General features: G+C 49.0%; 1 long non-coding RNA gene across 1 annotated transcript; it reads left to right on the forward strand.

Annotated features, from left to right (window-relative positions):
* The first annotated feature begins 13420 nt into the window (after nucleotides 1-13420).
* LOC138439793 (uncharacterized) lies at nucleotides 13421-14990 on the forward strand. Its single transcript, XR_011256808.1, has 2 exons — nucleotides 13421-13596; nucleotides 14055-14990. It is a non-coding gene; the product is annotated as an uncharacterized lncRNA (long non-coding RNA).
* Nucleotides 14991-17865: the final 2875 nt, after the last annotated feature.

Raw genomic sequence — 17865 nt, forward strand, 5'->3', positions numbered from 1 at the left:
TAAGAGGCAATTCTACACATGGACATCACCAGATGGCCAATATTGAAATCAGATTGATTATATTCTTTGCAGCCAAAGATGGAGAAGCTCTATAGGGTCAGCAAAAACAAGACCAGGAGATGACTGTGGCTCAGATCTTGAACTCCTTATTGCAAAATTCAGACTTAAATTGAAGAAAGTAGGGAAAACCACTAGACCATTCAGGTATGACCTAAATCAAATCCCTTATGCTTATATGGTGGAAGTGACAATTAGATTCAAGGGAGTCGATCTGATAAACAGAGTGCCTGAAGAGCCATGAACAAAGCTCATAACGTTGTACAGGACCATGGTCAAAATCATCTCTGAGAAAAAGGAACACGAAAAGGCAAGGTGGTTGCCTGAGGAGGCCTTACAAATAGCTGAGAAAAGAAGAGAAGCGAAAGACAAAGGAGAAAGGAAATGTACAACCATCTGAATACAAAGTTCCAACGCGGAGCAAGGAGAGATAAGACAGATTTCCTAACTGATCAATGCAAAAAAATAGAGGAAAATAATATACTGGGAAAGACTAGGGATCACTTCAAGAAAATTAGAGACACCAACAGAACATTTCATGCCAAGATGGCAAAATAAAGGACAGAGAGGGGATAGACCTAACGAAGCAGAGGTGGCAGAAACACAGGGAAGAGCCACACGAAGAAAGATCTTCGTGGCCCAGATAACCACGACGGTGTGACCACTCATCTAGAGCCAGACATCCTGGAACGCGGAGTCAAGGGGGCCTTAGGATGTATCACTGCGAACAAAGCTAGTGGAGGTGATGGTATCCCAGCTGAGCTATTTCAAATCCTGAAAGGTGATGCTGTGAAAGTGCTGCACTCAGTATGCCAGCAAATTTGGAAAAGTCCGTTTTCTTTTGAATCCCCAGTAAAGGCGATGCCAAAGAATGTTCAAACTACTGCACAATTGTACTCATCTCACACACTAGCAAAATAATCCTGAAAATTCTCCAAGCTAGGTTTCAAGAGTATGTGAACCGAGAACTTACAGATGTTCAAGGTGGATTTAGAACAGACAGAGGAGCAAAAGGTCAAATGACCAACATCCGCTGGATCATAGAAACAGCAAGCGTGTTCTGGAAAAACATTTACTTCTGCTTCACTGACTACACGAAAGCCTTTAACTGTGTGGATCACAACAAACTGTGGAAAATTCTTCAAGAGATGGGAATACAAGACCGCTTTACCTGCCTCCTGGGAAATCTGTGAGCAGGTCAAGAAGCAACAGTTAGAACTCGACATGGAAGAACAGAGTGTTTCCAAATTGGGAAAGGAGTATGTCAAGGCTGTATATTGTCACCTTGCTTATTTAACTTATATGCAGAGTACATCATGTGAAATCCCAGACTGGATGAAGCACAAGCTGGAATCAAGATTGCTGGGAGAATTATCAATAACCTCAGATATGCAGATGACACCACCCTTATGGCAGAAAGTGAAGAGGAACTGACGAGCCTCTTGATGACAGTGAAAGAGGAGAATGAAAAGCTGGCTTAAAGCTCAACATTCAAAAAACTAAAATCATGGCATCTGGTCCCATAACTTCATGGCCAATAGATGAGGAAACAATGAAAACAGTGAGACTTTGTTTTGGGGGCTCCAAAATCACTGCAGATGGTGACTGCAGCCATGAAATTAAAAGATGCTTGCTCCTTGGAAGAAAAGCTATGACCAATCTAGCAAGCATGTTAAAAAGCAGAGACATTGTTTTATCAACAAAGGTCTGGCTAGTCAAAGCTGTGTTTTTTCCAGTGGTCATGTATGGATGTGAGAGTTGGACCATAAAGAAAACTGAGTGCCAAAGAATTGATGCTTTTGAACTGTGGTGTTGGAGAAGACTCTTGAGAGTCCCTTGGACTGCAAGGAGACCAAACTAGTCCATCCTAAAGGAAATCAGTCCTGAATATTCATCAGAAGAACTGATGCTAACGCTGAAGCTCTAATACTGATGTGGCCACCTGATGCGAAGAGCTGACTCACTGGAAAAGACCCTGATGCCGGGAAAGATGGAAGGTGAGAGGAGAAGGGGACGCAAAAAGTTGGACACAACCAAGTGACTGAACTGAATGGAAAGCTCATGAAATAATTTTGCCCTTTAAATTTTTATTCACTGTATTTTTATATCATCTGCCAATTTGTCCTTAAAAATCAACTCTTGGCTAAGGCCAGAGGAGCCACCACTAACACGGCTTCTCACCTGTGCCTCTGGCCTCTCCGTCTCTCTTGGGGTCTCTTCTGCTCACAGCCTCTTCGAGCCCTTGAGCTGGGGGTGGGCGATGCTGAGAGTCTTGCCTGGAGGAATGGGTCCACCTGGTGCTGCCTGGGGCAGAGAGGAGGGAGGCCAAGATGCTTCCCCCAAAGCTGCTGGAGTTACAGATGCATGGGCCTTTCTACAGCCCACCACACATGCCCCTCAGGTTCACGTCGGCCAGGAGCCTGCTGTCGCTTCTCTTTGCTTCCCTGAGGGCGTAATCCACGTCAGGCCTGTCACCTGTCCCAGAGGTCACTGCGGGAATACACTGCATCACAGGGAGGTTGTGTTTGGACAGCAAGGTGCTCTGGAAATTGGAACAGAAACTGTTTTCTGAGAGGCAGGTGAGGCAGGAGGGAAGCAGAGGCCCCATGTCTGTAGGTCAAGTGCAGCAGCCACAAGCTGTGGACTCCTCCACAAGAGAGACCCTGTGCCCTGCACACCCACATAATCTACTACAGTCACATGCCGACAGGACCGCAGACGACCGGAGCAAGGACTGTGCTGCCAGACCAGGCTGAGCCGTTTCCATGCAAGCTCTCAAGGGTGGGTTCAGCGGTTCTGCATTTATGATCATTTGGACACAGGATGGCTCATTGTCAGCTTATGGCCCTAAGAATTTTCAGGGTGACATTCTTGAGCAAGGAAATTCATTTTTGAAACTTTCAGGTAAATTTTGAAAATGAGATGTGTTTGACATCTATTATTTGTCATGGACCATTTTTGTTGAGGGCATAATGATACCACTTTAAAGGCAGAATGTGAAGAGGAACTAAAGAGCCTGTTGATGAAGGTGAAAGAGAGAGCGAAAAAGCTGGCTTCAAACTCAACATTCAAAACACTAAGATCATGCCATCTGGTCCCATTACTTACTTCATGGCAAATACATAGGGAAAGAGTGGAAACAGAGTCAGGTTTCATTTTCTTGGGCTTTAAAATCAATGCAGATGGTGACTGCAGCCATGAAATTAAAAGATGCTTGCTCCTCCGAAGAAAAGCTTTGACAAACCTAGACTACTGGAAAAACCATATCTTTGTTGGCAAAGTGATGTCTCTGTTTTTTAATGCATTGTGTAGTTTGTCATAGCTTTTCTTCCGAGGAGCAAGCATCTTTTAATTTCATGAAGTGATCTGAGACAAGATGGACATGAGTTTGAGCAAAATCTGGGAGATGGTACAGGACATGGAAGCCTGGCATGCTGCAGTCCATGGGGTCACAAAGAGTCAGACACGACTTAGCGACTGAACACAGCATAATGTTACATAATACAGTTTTATTTAGAATTAAAACCATGTGTTCTTCACTTGCTTTCAAAAGAGGAGACCCAAGTGGCTAATAAGCATATGGAAGTGCGATTAAACTACTTACTCATCATTATTTTTCAAATAAATGTTCTATATACTCAAAGAAATGGCTGAAATTAAAAACACCAACAGAACCGAGTCTTAGCAAGGAGGTGGGGTAGGGAACTCACATTGTTTGCTGGTAAGAGTGTAAGTTGGTGCAAGCGCCTTGGAAAACCATTTGGAGCAGCTACTGAAGACCAAAGCTGCGTCTGTGGGTGGCCATTGGCTCCGTCCGTGGCGGCAGCCGAGACGGATGTGCGCGCCCACCGCTGCACGCGTACAATAGTCTCAGCATCTTTTAATAGCATCCCCGAATTAAAAGCAGTCTCATATTCATGAGTGATAGGAGAGATAGGTAACCTGTGCTATTGCTGTGCCCTGGGACAATCTAAGCAACAAGCAGAGGAGACCGCTGACACACGTGCCGTGACCAACGGGGAGGAAACCAGGCCCAAGACCGTGCGGCGAGGATGAGCCCAGAGACACCAGGGGTGAGAGCAGACAGCGCTCACTGTGGCAGCAGAGGCCAAAGCTGAGGTCCTCGGAGGGTCGGCAATGCCAGAAAGGTTCTGTGTGTTGGTCTGGTAGTCGGATCCAGGGGGATGTGTGTGTGTGTGAAATTCACTGAGTCATGTACTTAAGGTTTGCTCAACGTACATGCATCAGTTTTCCCCCATAAGTTTGAAGCAGGGATTTTTTATTTTTATTTTTTATTGCCACACAAAAGTGGCTTCATCTCCTAGACCGTGGGGTCCAGTCAAGGCCACCTGGAGAAGGACTGAGAATGCTAACATTTAACTTTTTGAATACTTTTCAGTCAGTTAATTGGATTTTAAAAATACGTTTATGTTTTATATATTCTTGGTGGCTCAGATGGTGAAGCGTCTGCCTGTAATAAGGGAGACCCGGGTTCGATCCCTGGGTCGGGAAGATGCCCTGGAGAAGGAAATGGCAACCCCCTCCAGTGCTCTTGCCTGGAGAGTCCCATGGCGGGAGGAGCCTGGTGGGCTGCAGTCCGCGGGGCCGCAGAGCCGGACGCGACTGAGCGACTCCACTTTCACTTTCACACATTCGCATGGCTTTAAGTGACAGTGAAAACGCTACAAAAGCCAATCAAAAAATAGTTGGTGCTGATGAAGCTCTTTGCAGGGCAGGAGTAGAGACACAGACATAGACAGCAGACTGCGGACACGGCAGGAGAAGGAGAGGGAGCGCTGAGTTGTGAGAACAGGGTTGACAGGCACGACTGCGCGTAAGAGAGACAGCCAGCGGGAGGCTGCTCTGCAGACCCAGAACGCAGCTCAGCTCTGCGACAGCCTCGAGGTGTGAGGCTGGGGGAGGTTCAAAGGGACAGAACGTGCAGACTCAAGGCTCGTTCGCGTGGCTGTGTGGCAGAAGCCGACACAGCATTGTAAAGCAATTTTCTCCCAATTAAAAATAAATTAAAAAAAATTAAAAGCTTTGGGTTAAAAAAAAAAAAACAGTCCTTGAAGAAAATAGCAGGCACTGTTTCTTAACAATACCCTTCTTGGTTCCATCAGTAGGAAATTATAGCTTTTTCTCTCTGTCACAAATAACTCTGCAGCTAAGTCTGAGCAGCCAGTTTTTTTGGGAGGTGGCCCCGGAGTTGTTGATGGGTCACGGGGAGGAGACGTGGGGAAGAGAAGGTCATTAATAAGCAGATCATTGCGGTGGACATCTGGGGTGTGCCCCAGAATTGCCCCATCCCAGGGGCATGAACGACGGCCTTCACCTCCCAGCTCTCCTGTGCCACTGGGGCTGCCTTGAGGTCTGCGGCGGAGGCTTGGAGCTGCCTGGGGTGGGCGCATCCAGGCAGAGGTGCTGAGGTCGCAGGGGTGCTTCCGATGCGCCTGTGTTCAGACGCAGCTGATCACCCAGATCGACTCCTTTCTCGTCATCATTTTTTCTTTAGTCACAGATTAGGTGTTTGAAACCAAAATGAAGTGGAGATAGTCACTCAGATATTTCAGGCACTATTCCCCTATCCCTGATGTAAAAAAGAGAGTTTGGTGCAAATGAAGCCCTTTCTGGACATCTCACTTACTGGGGGTGGTAGGGTGGTCTTCTTCCCCCTTGGGGTCTTCCTTCCACTCAGAGTTCCCAGTGCCTTGCACAACAAGGTGAAACCATTAAGACTCAGTGAAGACCTGCTGCCAGGCTCAAGTTTTATTTGTTTCCAGGAGAGGGAAACATTTTGAAAATTAAAAAGAATTTTTTTCTGTTTGCTCTTACAACCAGAACTCAGTCCAGGCTGCACATACCTGCCATGTGTAGAACACGGCCCCCATTGCAGGATGTCTGGCAGGGACTGGACCAAGGGCAAAGGCCAGGAGTACAAGCCGCTACCCAAGTTTACCTCTCTCAGGCCAGTTTCCAGAAGATGTCTGAGTGGCTGGAAACTGCAGTGATGCAGCTGTTGGCACTGCTGCCTGTTCCCAAACTGACATCGTCACGTCCTGGGATAAACTTGGAGGGAGCACATAAAGCTCACTTCCTTCCCCGAAATGAGACCAAGGATCTGATGCTAAGCCTGGTACTTAAGTCTATTTTCCTAGCGACCGAGATGGATTTGCACGTGGCCTTTCTTACGGCACTGGCTGTGACTTGGCTGTGAGTCTCAGTGTCACTGAGAGCCGTTTATAAAGACCTTCCCCTGGGAGGTGATGGTCTGGGGAGTTGGCGTTGGGGAGAATTATCGCATTTGCCTCCCTTGGCGATGGAGTGGAGCATGCCTTTTGGCCCAGAACATAACCTGAGTTCATCCAATATTATCTGGTCCCTGTGCGTTGCCGTGTACAAGGCAGAGGTCCTGGGCTGCAGAATGAAAGACAATAATATCACTGACATAGGCTGCTGTGAAGGTCAAGCAAAATGAAGCATAAGGAAGAACGGTCCAGCACAGAGCGAGGACTGGCGGGAGTCAGCAGTTGCGGACGGGGGTCTGGCGCCTGTTGACAGCCCTGCTCTGTCTCCCTACCTGCATCCTCGCCACCTGCTCCAGGACTTCTCCCTGAATCTTCCTTATGCTGAGCCTTTCCCAAACATCCCTCAACTGGGCAAGCTTCAATCCAGCAAAATCTTCAACACCAAGCTCTTAATGGTGGTCACAGTTTAATACCAGCTTCCAAGGGTTTAACCTAGAGCAGTGAGTTTTAAAACTTAAAGCCAGAGGAGGAAAGTACGGTAGTCTTGCTCACATGTTAAGCTTCAGGATTTCACTCTGATCTTGGAAAAGCTCCTCCCGACCAGCCTGGCTGAGTCTGACACAGTCTCTGCTGCAGGGCAGCTGTTTTGGCTTTCAGGCCTGTTGGCCAAGTTGCGCTTGTGGGATGCTGTGCCCTCCGGCTCGTCTTCTATCAGATAAAATGACGAGAGCTGGAACAGGCCCGCATGCCTGGAGGATCACAGCAAATTATTTCACCTCTCAGGGCCTCGTCAACAGAGCAAGGGGCTTGGCTCTGCTGGTTTCCATCTTCCCTGAAAAGCAGTGCATTTCTGGAGGCCTCGTCTAAGCCAGAAACTGCTACACACCAAGCCAAAGAGAGTGCTTCTGAACTTCCTTTGGGTGAACTGACATGCACAACCAGGATTTATGATTTTATTTTCCAGACAGAAGAAATTCTAGCTTCACAACATTTGCAGATTTTTCATCCAAAAAATCAGGAGACTCTTGATTTATTGGAGTCAGTCATGGGCGCAATTTTGAACAGGTCATCATGACTTCTGGCTCTTGCGCCTTTCTTTTCAGAGCTGCCTGGACCCCTGTGTGGGCTGAACTGCCTGGGGCTGCGGGGTGTCCCCAGGGGGAGCCCACCCTGCCCTGCATGTTCCCTCTTGTCTCTCGGGGGTCCTGCGAAAGCGCTCACCTCCTTAGGAAATTGAGGAAATTGAGACTAGACTACTAAAAAGAGAACGCGAGGTCGCTTAGTCATGTGCGACTCTTTGAGACCCCATGGACTGTAGCCTATGAGGTTCCTCTGCCCATGGAATTTTCCAGGCAACAGTACTGGAGTGGGTTGCTATTTCCTTCTCCAGGGGATCTTCCTGACCCAGGGATCGAACCCCAGTCTCCAGCATTGCAAGCAGACGACTTTACCATCTGAGCCACCAGGCAAACTCCTGGTGAGGAAACTGAGGAAACTGGGACTAGTCTACCAAAGCTCTGCAAAAACGCTCGCTGCCGAGGTTTAAGTGTCTATAGTGACTCACTGTCATGACTTCTGACTGAGCCTCACCGGGCGTTGGCCAGAGTGACTTACAGTTTCTCTGCCTGCTTCTGACCGTGTTAACATAAGGACATTTGAACCACGAGCAGGCGCATCACTCTCGGTCCCCAGGCCCTGTCTTGCGGAGGCTGTGTCCTTGGCAGGGGCAGCCGACCACACAGGTGCCCTCGCCCCCAGTTCTCGGGCAGGGCTGTGTTTCCCTCCCCGGGAGGACGAGCTGCCCTCGAGGCACCTCCTCCTGCACCGCGTCGCAGAAGCCTCGCCCCGTCGGCTCCCACCTGGAGGAGGGAAGCCTTCCCCGGCCCAGCAGGCTGACCCCGGAGTCCACACCCCAGCTCCCTCGGTCCCCGCCAGGCTCCCACTGGCAGAGCATGGGTGACGCTGCAGGAAGAGAGGTCGCCTCTCCCCCCTGCGCTGGTGCCGTGGGCCTGGAGGGAGGCAGGCACGACGTGGAGGAGTCCCGCCCGCGGGGCACTCCCCGAAGCGGAGTCAGTAGCCAACGGGGCCTGGGCAGGGGGAAGCTACCAGGGGGCTGGTAGCTCCACAGTGTGAGCAAGGCGGCAGAGCCTCCAGAAGCTTCTCAGACGACCCAGAGGGAAGGAGAGAGGCTGGGTGCCGGCAAGCAGCCCGAGCCACGAGCCGCAGACATGAAAGCGTTTCCCGGCCACACGCAGACCATCACTAGGGCAGGGTCACACCCGGACGAGGGCCTTGAGGCCAAAACTGACTAAGCTGCTCTGACCCAGGGGTGACTCCTCGGGAGCTGGGCCTGTGAGGAAGAGCAAGGCAGGCCTGGAGGCCTGGAAGACCATTCGTGCCTCCCACCGTGTCCCTCAGGAGCGGTCAGCAAGGAAAAGCACAGGCTGCTGCTCTCTGGAGGAAAGGGGGCAGAAAGGCTGGACTCAGTGAACCGCCTTAGCTGCACCGAGCCCCAGTCATGTAGCGCACTAAAGGGGGAAAACGCCGCTGGCTCAAACACAGCCGTCGGCCAGACAGTGACCTGGGCTCACCCAGAGGTGAGACTTACGTAACCAGATTAGAAGATGGTGGGGATCTGGTTGGAGATACTAGGGGTTGCCCTTGATGTTCGCGGGCAAGCTGGTGGGGAGACGGACTTTAGAGAACTGGTTCAGCCAAGAACAAGACAAACCCCCAGGCAAATAACAACACCCGGAGCTGAGTCAGCGTGCGGTCGCTACAGGGTATTATCTGAGCTCCTCTGTCTTTAACCAAAAATTCTGAGATAGGCAAGAACGGGAACGTGTGGTCCACACACAGGGCAAGAGAAACTGCCTTTGAGGGGCCCAGAGTGTAGACTTAGAGACTTCAGTGCAGCTGCAAGAAAGATGTTCAAAGAACCAAATGGAACCCCACCTAAGAAACTCAAGCAGGATGACAATGTCTCATTAAACAGAGACTATGAATCAAGAGAAGTCGTTGAAAAGAATAAAGTGAAAATGTTGGAGATGAAAGTGATAATAACCAAACGAGAATGTCCCTAGAGGCTCATCTGGGTGTCTGCACTGGCAGAAGGGAGACCAGGAGCGATCACACGGGGGGATGAAGAGGCATCTGAGGCTTGGTTAGGCGCAGAGCGTAAGTGCAAGGCAAGCAACAGAGGAGAAGAGGAAGAGGGGGGAGCAGTGTTCAGAGAGGCACCTGCTGCTTCCCAAGTGCAGTGGAAAACCTGATCTACCTGTCAGAAAAATTAAAGGAAAAGAAAGGATAAAACCCAAGAAATCCACGTGTAGCTATATCACAGCCAAAATGTTGGCAGCCCAGGACAGCCTCAAACTTGAAAGCAGCCTGAGAAAGTCTACTCACCCTGAAACATTCAGATAATGCTAACATCTCTTCAGAAACAGCTGAGGCCAGAGGAGGCAACATGACACATTCAAAGTATGGAAACTAAAAAAAGTTTAGCTTTAAAATGAAGTCAGGATACAGACCTTGTTAGATAAAGAAAAATAGGCAGAAGACCTGAATAAGACTTTTCTCCAAAAGAACATACAGATGGCCAGAAGGCGCATGCAAGGAAGTCCAGCCTTGCTGGTTATTAGGGAAATGCAGAACAGAACTGCCCGACACATCACTTCACACCGGTCAGAAGGGCTCTCATCAAAAAGAGCCGCAAACAACAACTGATGGAGAGGGCGTTGCGAGAAGGAAACCCTCCTGCACTGTTGGTGGGAATGCAGACTGGTACAGCCACTCCGGAGAAAGGTGTGGGAATATAAAAGTTGCTTGTTTCTCAAGGGGACTGTTCTGTCTTCCCCTTTCCTTATCTGCCCTTTCTCATGCTGTTAAGATAGATACCTTGGCTGACACATCAGCCTCAGCAGACGCTCTGCACACGGAAGAAACTTCCTTATCTTCAAAGCTTTACTGTTACTTTGCTGAGCTCTGTTACTGAATGCCAGATAAGCTCTCAGTAAGCATGCACTCAGCATTTTCTCAGGGTCTTGCTCTTTCACGAGTTCTCCCCGAGCTGTCTCTCATAATGCTGTGTGTTTGTGAGAATTAAGTCAGGGTGACATGGCCACAGATCAGTAAGGAGGTTCCTTAAAAACTAGGAGTGGAGCTACCACATGACCCTATAAGTCAACTCCTGGCATCCATCTGGAGGAAGACATGATCCGAGAGGATACATGCACGCTGCTGTTCACTGCAGCACTGTCTACAGTGGCCAGGACACGGAAGCCGCCTCAGTGTCCATCAACAGAGGACTGGATAAAGAAGACGTGGTATATACGTACGACAGGACATTACTCAGCTGTTGACGAGAATGGAATGACTTCATTTGCAGCAACATGGATGGACCTGGAGAGTGTCACACTGAGTCAGGAAGTCAGACATAGGAGAAAGGCTGTACGACATCCCTTATTATGGAGTCTAAACAGAAATGATACAAAGGAACTTACTTATAAAACAGAAAGACTCAAAGACTTAGAAAATGAACTTATGATTGCCAAGGGGAAGGGATAGTTAGGGAGTTTGGTAAGGTCATGCACGCACAGCTAAATTCAAAGCGGGTAACCAACAGGGCCCCACTGTGTGGCATATGGAGCTCTACTCAATGTTGTGTGCCAGCCTGGAGGGGAGTGGGCTTTGAGGGCGCCTGGGTGCATGTGTGTGTGGCTGGGACCCTGCGATGCTCACCTGGAACCGCCGCAACGGTGTTAATCGGCTGCTCTTGTCGTTGTTCGTTGTTGAGTCATGTCCGACTCTTTGCAGCGCATGGACTGCAGCATGCCAGGCTTCCCTGTCCTTCAGTCTCAGAGTTTGTTCAAAGGCATGCCCGTCGAGTCTGTGATGCCATCCACCCATCTCATCCTCTGTCACTCGCTTCTCCCCCTGCCTTCAGTCTTTCCCAACATCAAGTTCTTTTCAATGAGTCAGCTCCTCACATCAGGTGGCCAAAATATTGGAGCTTCAGCTTCAGCATCAGTCCTTCCAGTGAGTATTCAGGGCTGATCTCCTTTAGGATGGACTGGTTGGATCTCCTTGCAGTCCAAGGCACTCTCAAGAATCTTCTCCAGCACCACATTTCAAAAGCATCAATTCTTTGGCACTAAGCCTTTTCTATGGTCCAACTCTCACATCCATACATGACTACTGGAAAAACCACAGCTTCAACTACATGGACTATATTCCAATTCAGTAAAAAAGTTTAAAGCTTGGAAAAAGTTTAGATTTAAGAATATAAAACAAAGCTAAAACTAATTTATGTGTTGCTGCTGAGTTTAATCTGAAAAAATTTAAAGACAGAGAAGGATAGAAATTCCTGTTGAGTTGAAAAAAAATACCATTTAAAATTTTAAAATTTTATTGTGGTAAGACTACTTGGATAATAGGTCCCTGTGGCTCAGTAAAGCATCTGCTTGCAATGTGGGAGACCTGGGTTCAACCCCTGGGTCAGGAAGATCCCCTGGAGAAGGAAATGGTAACCCACTCCAGTATTCTTGCCTGGAAAATCCTATGGACAGAGGAGCCTGGTGGGCTATAGTCCATGGACTCACAATAAGTTGGACATGACTGAGTGACTTTAAGAACATGACATCTATCCTCTTAAGAAAATTTTAAGTGCACATACGTTATCTTTGACTATACGCGCAATGTTGTATAGCAAACAGAAATCACTTTTTTTCTGAAAGGAAAACTTACTATAGGACTGAATCAGAAAATAGGGACATTGTTAACAGAAAATCAAGGAAACAAGTGGTCCTAATATAATATTTTGTTTTGTTAAAACAGGATCTCTTGTTCCCCAGTTATTTAAGAGAAACAACCCATAAAACCTGATTGAAGAGCAGCTCAGAGACCCCTCAGTAGGAATCCCCTCTCTTACCCGGACAGCAGTTGAAGACTCCAAGGTGAGACCACCCAAGGAATCTCTCAGCAATGCACTCCGTCTAGAGCAGACATACTCTGATCACCAGTACGTTTTCACTTGGATAAAAATAGAATTCATTTAGCTGGAAATGTAGACGAGAAGCAAAACTCATCTATCTAAACCATACGGGCTGAAATAAAATGAGAACAGACAGCCGCAGATCTGTGAGGAAAACTGAATAAAATACAAGGGCTGCTCGGCCAGCCAGACCCGGCTGTTGTCAGGACCCTGCTGTTCCCTCAGCACCAGCCTCTCCGTCTTCCGACCACGCTGCCCCTGCTCTGCTCTGCTTTGCTGCAGAGGGTGCCCAAGCCTCCTTCCTCTAAGGAACACGCAGAGCAAGTGTTGGTTTGGTTTTGAAAGAGGAAGATTTTCACCAAGGCCTCATTTGCTTTTGAATTTTTCCAGCCCAAACAGATTACTACATGAACTACTCTTGAGCATCTATGTGAACCCATTCCATCTTATGAGCAACGGTAAACTTGAAGGAGGTCACGGACACCAAACTTGGAGGGACAGCAATTTTTACAGCTTTTTCCGCTTTGCACATTTTCCCACTCTTGCAATTCTCCAAGAGGCTGTAAACACCCAGGATGTCAAGTCGGCCAATGAGCGGGTCTTGCAGAGGACCGTCGCGGGCGGGGGCGCAGGAGCTCAGCCGAGCGTCTTGACTCCCCCTTACCGCCCCTCCCTGCTGGCCCCCTTCCCTGCCCTTCCTGGTTTCGCATTCTTTCACTGTTACCTCAGGCTGTTACCTCAGGCTCAAATGATTTACATCCGGGGGATAACTAGGAAGTCAAACACGGGTAAGACACTCTCAACTGTCCTCTCAGCCTGGTTGCTTTCTACCCTTTCTCACTGCTTCTCAGCAGAGCTTCCCAGAGGAACCGAAGCTTCTCTCCCCCTTGTCACACCTGTGTTCCCTCCAAAGTTTTCCCTGTGGTTTTCATGTGTGTTTCCCTGCCAAAGTCAACAAGCCCCCGAGGCAGCCTTGTAGGCTCCGCAATGCTCAGACGTGGTCAGCATTGCGGGCGCCTGTTCTGGGGGCACCAGAGCCCTCCCCACCACGTTGGTTCCTTTTCTTGCTGCAACAGCAAACCTGGGGCTCGGTGGCTGAACAACACACATTGGTTTCTTACAGGTCTGAACGCTGGCGTGTCTGGCGAGGACCCGCTTCCTCGCTGGCAGAGGCATCTTCCCAGTGTCCTCATGTGGAGGCAGGAGCCGGGAGCTCTCGGGTCCTTCTGGAAGGCACCGTTCCCACCACGAGGCTCTGTCCTCCTGGGCTAGTCGGCCCCACACGCCGTCCCAACGAGGGTGAGATTTCCACACTCGGATGAGCAGGGGGGCAGACATTCTGCAGCAGCTCTTTGCCCTTCATGCCTCAGCCTCACCCTCCTCCTGGGCTGGTTCTCACCCCAGGGATTCCTTCCCTACTGGGGTCTCCTCAAGGGTCCACGTTTCCAGGCTTCTCTCCTCAACCCTCTTCGTACCCTAGGTTAGCTCCCTACACGTTCTTTCTTCCTATGCTCCTTTTAATTGTGTATGGATTTCCTGAACTACCGTAAGATCATTTTCCCCAGTGAAGCCACTTGATCTGAGCTACTTGAGGGGAGGCACTGCGCCTCGTCCCTGGGTCTCCAGGGGACCTAACATGTAGGAATCCACCTGGGGCCCCTGTGACTTCAGTGGCGGTTTGTAGCTCAGAGATGCTGAAGTCTGCACTGCAGCTCAGACTTCTCGGGGCGGCAGGCTGAACCTGTGCTGCTTGGCAGAGAGGTGAAGTGCGTGCTGATCAGGGGTGAGACCAGCTTCGGAGCCCGTGTTCACGCTGCAGCTCTGCGAGGACCCATCCCCCGCCTCAGTTTTGACCTGAAACCAGGGGGGTAAGAGCACCGGATGGGGCAGGGCTGTGACGCTGAAGGATGCAGGGCAGAGTGGGGCCTGTAGGGACCAGCTGGCACCTGCTGTTACTCTGATTCTCCCTGGGATGTCTCAGCCCCAACTCATCCAAGGATGATTCCTCACCTGCGTTCTGGGCACCAGGACTCCAGCCTGCACCTCACCCCCCCACCTCCCGTCACGCACAAGTGTTGCCAGCCCCGCCTCTCTGTCCTCATGGTCTCAGCCTTGCCGCAGGGACCCTGGCTCTCATCTCCCTAGACTCTGAGAGCAGAGCTCCCTGCCTGGTTTCAGGTTCTAAACCATCCCCCACTCTGCGCCTGGAAGTGCTTCCCAAAGCAAAGCTCTTGTCCTCCCTCTCCTCCACTTAAATCCTACGGCAGCTTTAATCACCTTCAGGATAAAATCCAAACTCAGTGCCATATGGGAAGACCCCGCCTTCCTCTGAGCCTCAGTCTTGGCTGAGCCCAGGATTCACAACTTACACAACAGGAGTGTGTTCCTCGCCTGCCAAGCGAACACCTCTTCGTCCTTCAAACCCTGTATGTTAAGGACTGCACCCTGAGGAGTCCGTGAGCTCAGCCCACCCGGGACAGACCGGGTCACTCCTCTCCTCGAACCGCTCTTTCCTTGGAATGAACCATCTTCATCACTACTTTGAGGCAGATTTGTACAAAAATCATCTTTTTATACCCAGTGTCCAACATTAGACCTAGAACAGTGGCCCCCAGCCTCTGGGATCTAACGCCCGATGATCTGAGTTGGAGCTGATGTAATAATAACAGAAATAAAGTGCATACTGAGTGCAATGCCCTTGAGCCATCCTGCAACTACCCCTACCAACCCAGTTTGTGGAAAACCTGTCTCCCTCAAAGCCAGTTCCTGGTGCCAAAAATATTGGGGACCACTGATGTAGAACATAGCAGGTACTTACAACTGAAAAAAATTATTATGAAAATAACTAACATTAGTACTGTTCAGTAACTGAAGCCATTTTCTACTGCGTTAGGCCTGATTTAGCCCTCCTCTCCATTTCAGTCTCCAGGCTCTCCCCCGTTATAACTCTGGAAACTCCCATGTATCCAGGGAAAAGACTTCAGTGTTTGGAGGGTGGGCTCTGGGTTGAGCCCAGGGCCTCCTCCCATGAGGGGGTGGGGAGAGTCCTGCTCCCACCACACACTGAGCTCCCAGGGCCTCAGAGCCAGGAAGGACAAATGGCAGTTAAATGAGGCAGGGCTCAGACAGGGGGGAAGCCTGGAGCCTTCCTGGCTTGGAGACTAGCTGCCCGGGGGCTGGGCGGGGCGGGGCAGACGAAGCCCCCCAGGACCAGGTGTCTGCATCACCTCTGCTCGCCTGCACCAGCCAGCGGCCCTCAAACAGCCCCAGCTGAGTGCACAGGCTCACTGGGCAGCTGTATGCTCAGTTAAACTCTGGAGTAAGAGAAAGGGAGGGTTCTGGGGGAAATGGGCTCTGTCTCAAGTTAGTTTGGCTGGCTTTATTGAAAAAGTTGACAGTAAATTTAAGATGGGGTATTCATGTTTACCTACAAATGCAGTGCTTTTCATAACAAAGTTCAAAATTACATTCCCTTCATCACCCAAGTGAGCATTTTCATATTTTTGTATACTTGTCAAAAATTCCATGAAAATAGCTGTTGCGTCTGTTCTGTTCCTTCACACAAACACCACGACACACAAACCCCGCAGGTCTGTGTGTATAACCACAAGGCAGTCACTGAGGAGAAAGAGGAAAAGCTAATTAGCTGAGATGATAGCATTGTCTGTGTGGTGATAGTTTCCAAAATAGGCCATTCTGCACATAACCAGCCTTTTTCCATATTTTTTTTATGACAACAAACATTCCACTTTTTCCTAGTCCATTTTTTTAAGTGTCTGCAAGAGACTTTTCTGTGGAAAAGCTTCAGCATATTTTATATGGAGAGTTGGCTTTCTTCTGGCCTCATTTTCACAGTTACCTCTAGTAATGGGAGATTATGCTTCAAAGGGAAATTTATAAGCAGAGCATTTTCTGCCTGCATCTCTCAAGCCAGGTTTCCCTTGATGAAGTTTCCTTCTTGGAAAAAATGCAAACTTTCGTAACAAATACTTTTCCCATCTGGCAATTTAATGATAAAACCTGTTGAAAGGGTAGAAAAAATGTTTAAATCATCATAATTTTCCTCTGCATCAAACACTTTGGTTTGGTTTCTGACTCCCCAATGGCAAAGATTCCACTGATTGCTTTTCTTGTTGTTTTCCAGTTCTGAGGGATTTTTTGAGTGGTTTTCCACACCGTGATCTGGAAATCCTTCACCTCAGTTCTCAAACTCTTGACAAGTGTGCTCATGCAGAGCACGCTAGACTAAGGTGACTCAGGCGGCAACTCAGGCGGCTGGGACTAGTCCTTGGGTGACTTCAAGTATCAGGGTTATTAAATACTTACATTCTTTGTGGGGTCTTCCCTGATAGCTCAGCTGGTAAAGAATCTGCCCACAATGCAGGAGGCCCTGGTTCTATTCCTGGGTTGGGAAGATCCGCTGGAGAAGGGATAGGCTACCCACTCCAGTGTTCTCAGGATTCCCTTGTGGCTCAGCTGGTAAAGAATCCACCTGCAGTGCGGGAGACCGGGGTTCGATCCCTGGGTTGGGAAGATCCCTTGAAGAAGGCAAAGGCTACCCATTCAATTATCTGACTTCAATTATCAGAATAATTAAATATTTATCAGATTCATTCTTTGTAAGTTTTCAGCAACTAGAATCCAGTCACCTTGCTTGTTTTCAAGGGCCTGTCCAACGTACCGACCGAGTCTCCAGCCACGTTCCCCCGCTGGCCCTCAGCTAGAGTCCTGCTGCTTGTCCTGCCAGTTCGGTCAGATACCTGGTCGTGAATAAGCCTTTAATCTGCTCATGGTCATTCCCTCTGTTGTTGCATGTGTAAATCCTGTCCCTCATTCGAGGTGAAGCTGAAATACTTCATCTCTCACTAAAACTTCAAGTAACTCGCAGGCCGCTCATTGCCTCCTGTGAATTTTAATATTACCTACGATTTACGTCACTCATTTGGTAATCACCAAGTTCCACCTTTTGTTAGGTATTCTTTTAATTAATGCATGTAGATAACCTCCCTGGGGCATTTTAGGCACAAGTTACAGAAAGCGAGAGAGGCTTAAGTAAGTAAGACAGCTCTTTACTGCCCTGCGACATCCCAGGAGTCCAGAAGCGGACGACTGAACGTTGGCACGACGGCCGGCAGAGACACGGGGCCAGGCGCCGCTCATTCTGTTGTGCGGTCCTGGGCTCCCAGTGCCAAGGTCACTCCAGGGTCTAAGCTGCTGAAAGGAGCCCCAGCCATTGCTTCTCCAGTCTAGACAGCAGCGCGGGAGAAGAGATGGAAAACTATGTGTCCTTTCCTTTCAGGACACTGCCTGGAATCCACACACACGTCCCGTTGACCAAACATTACTCAAGCACACCCACCTCTGAGAAAGACATGAAAAATTGGGTTATATTTTAGGTGGTCATATAACCATCCAAAGAGACAGACGTTCTATTCATGGAAATTAAAGGGCAAATGAATATTGATTGTCTCTGTCACAAAGGGCAAAAATTGTATTATTTCAACACTGCAATGTGGCTAATTCAGAATCTTATAACTAATACAGTCACAATGCAATACATTTGGAAGT

Source organism: Ovis canadensis, chromosome 4 (assembly GCF_042477335.2).
Source record: "Ovis canadensis isolate MfBH-ARS-UI-01 breed Bighorn chromosome 4, ARS-UI_OviCan_v2, whole genome shotgun sequence".
Lineage (NCBI taxonomy): Eukaryota > Metazoa > Chordata > Mammalia > Artiodactyla > Bovidae > Ovis > Ovis canadensis.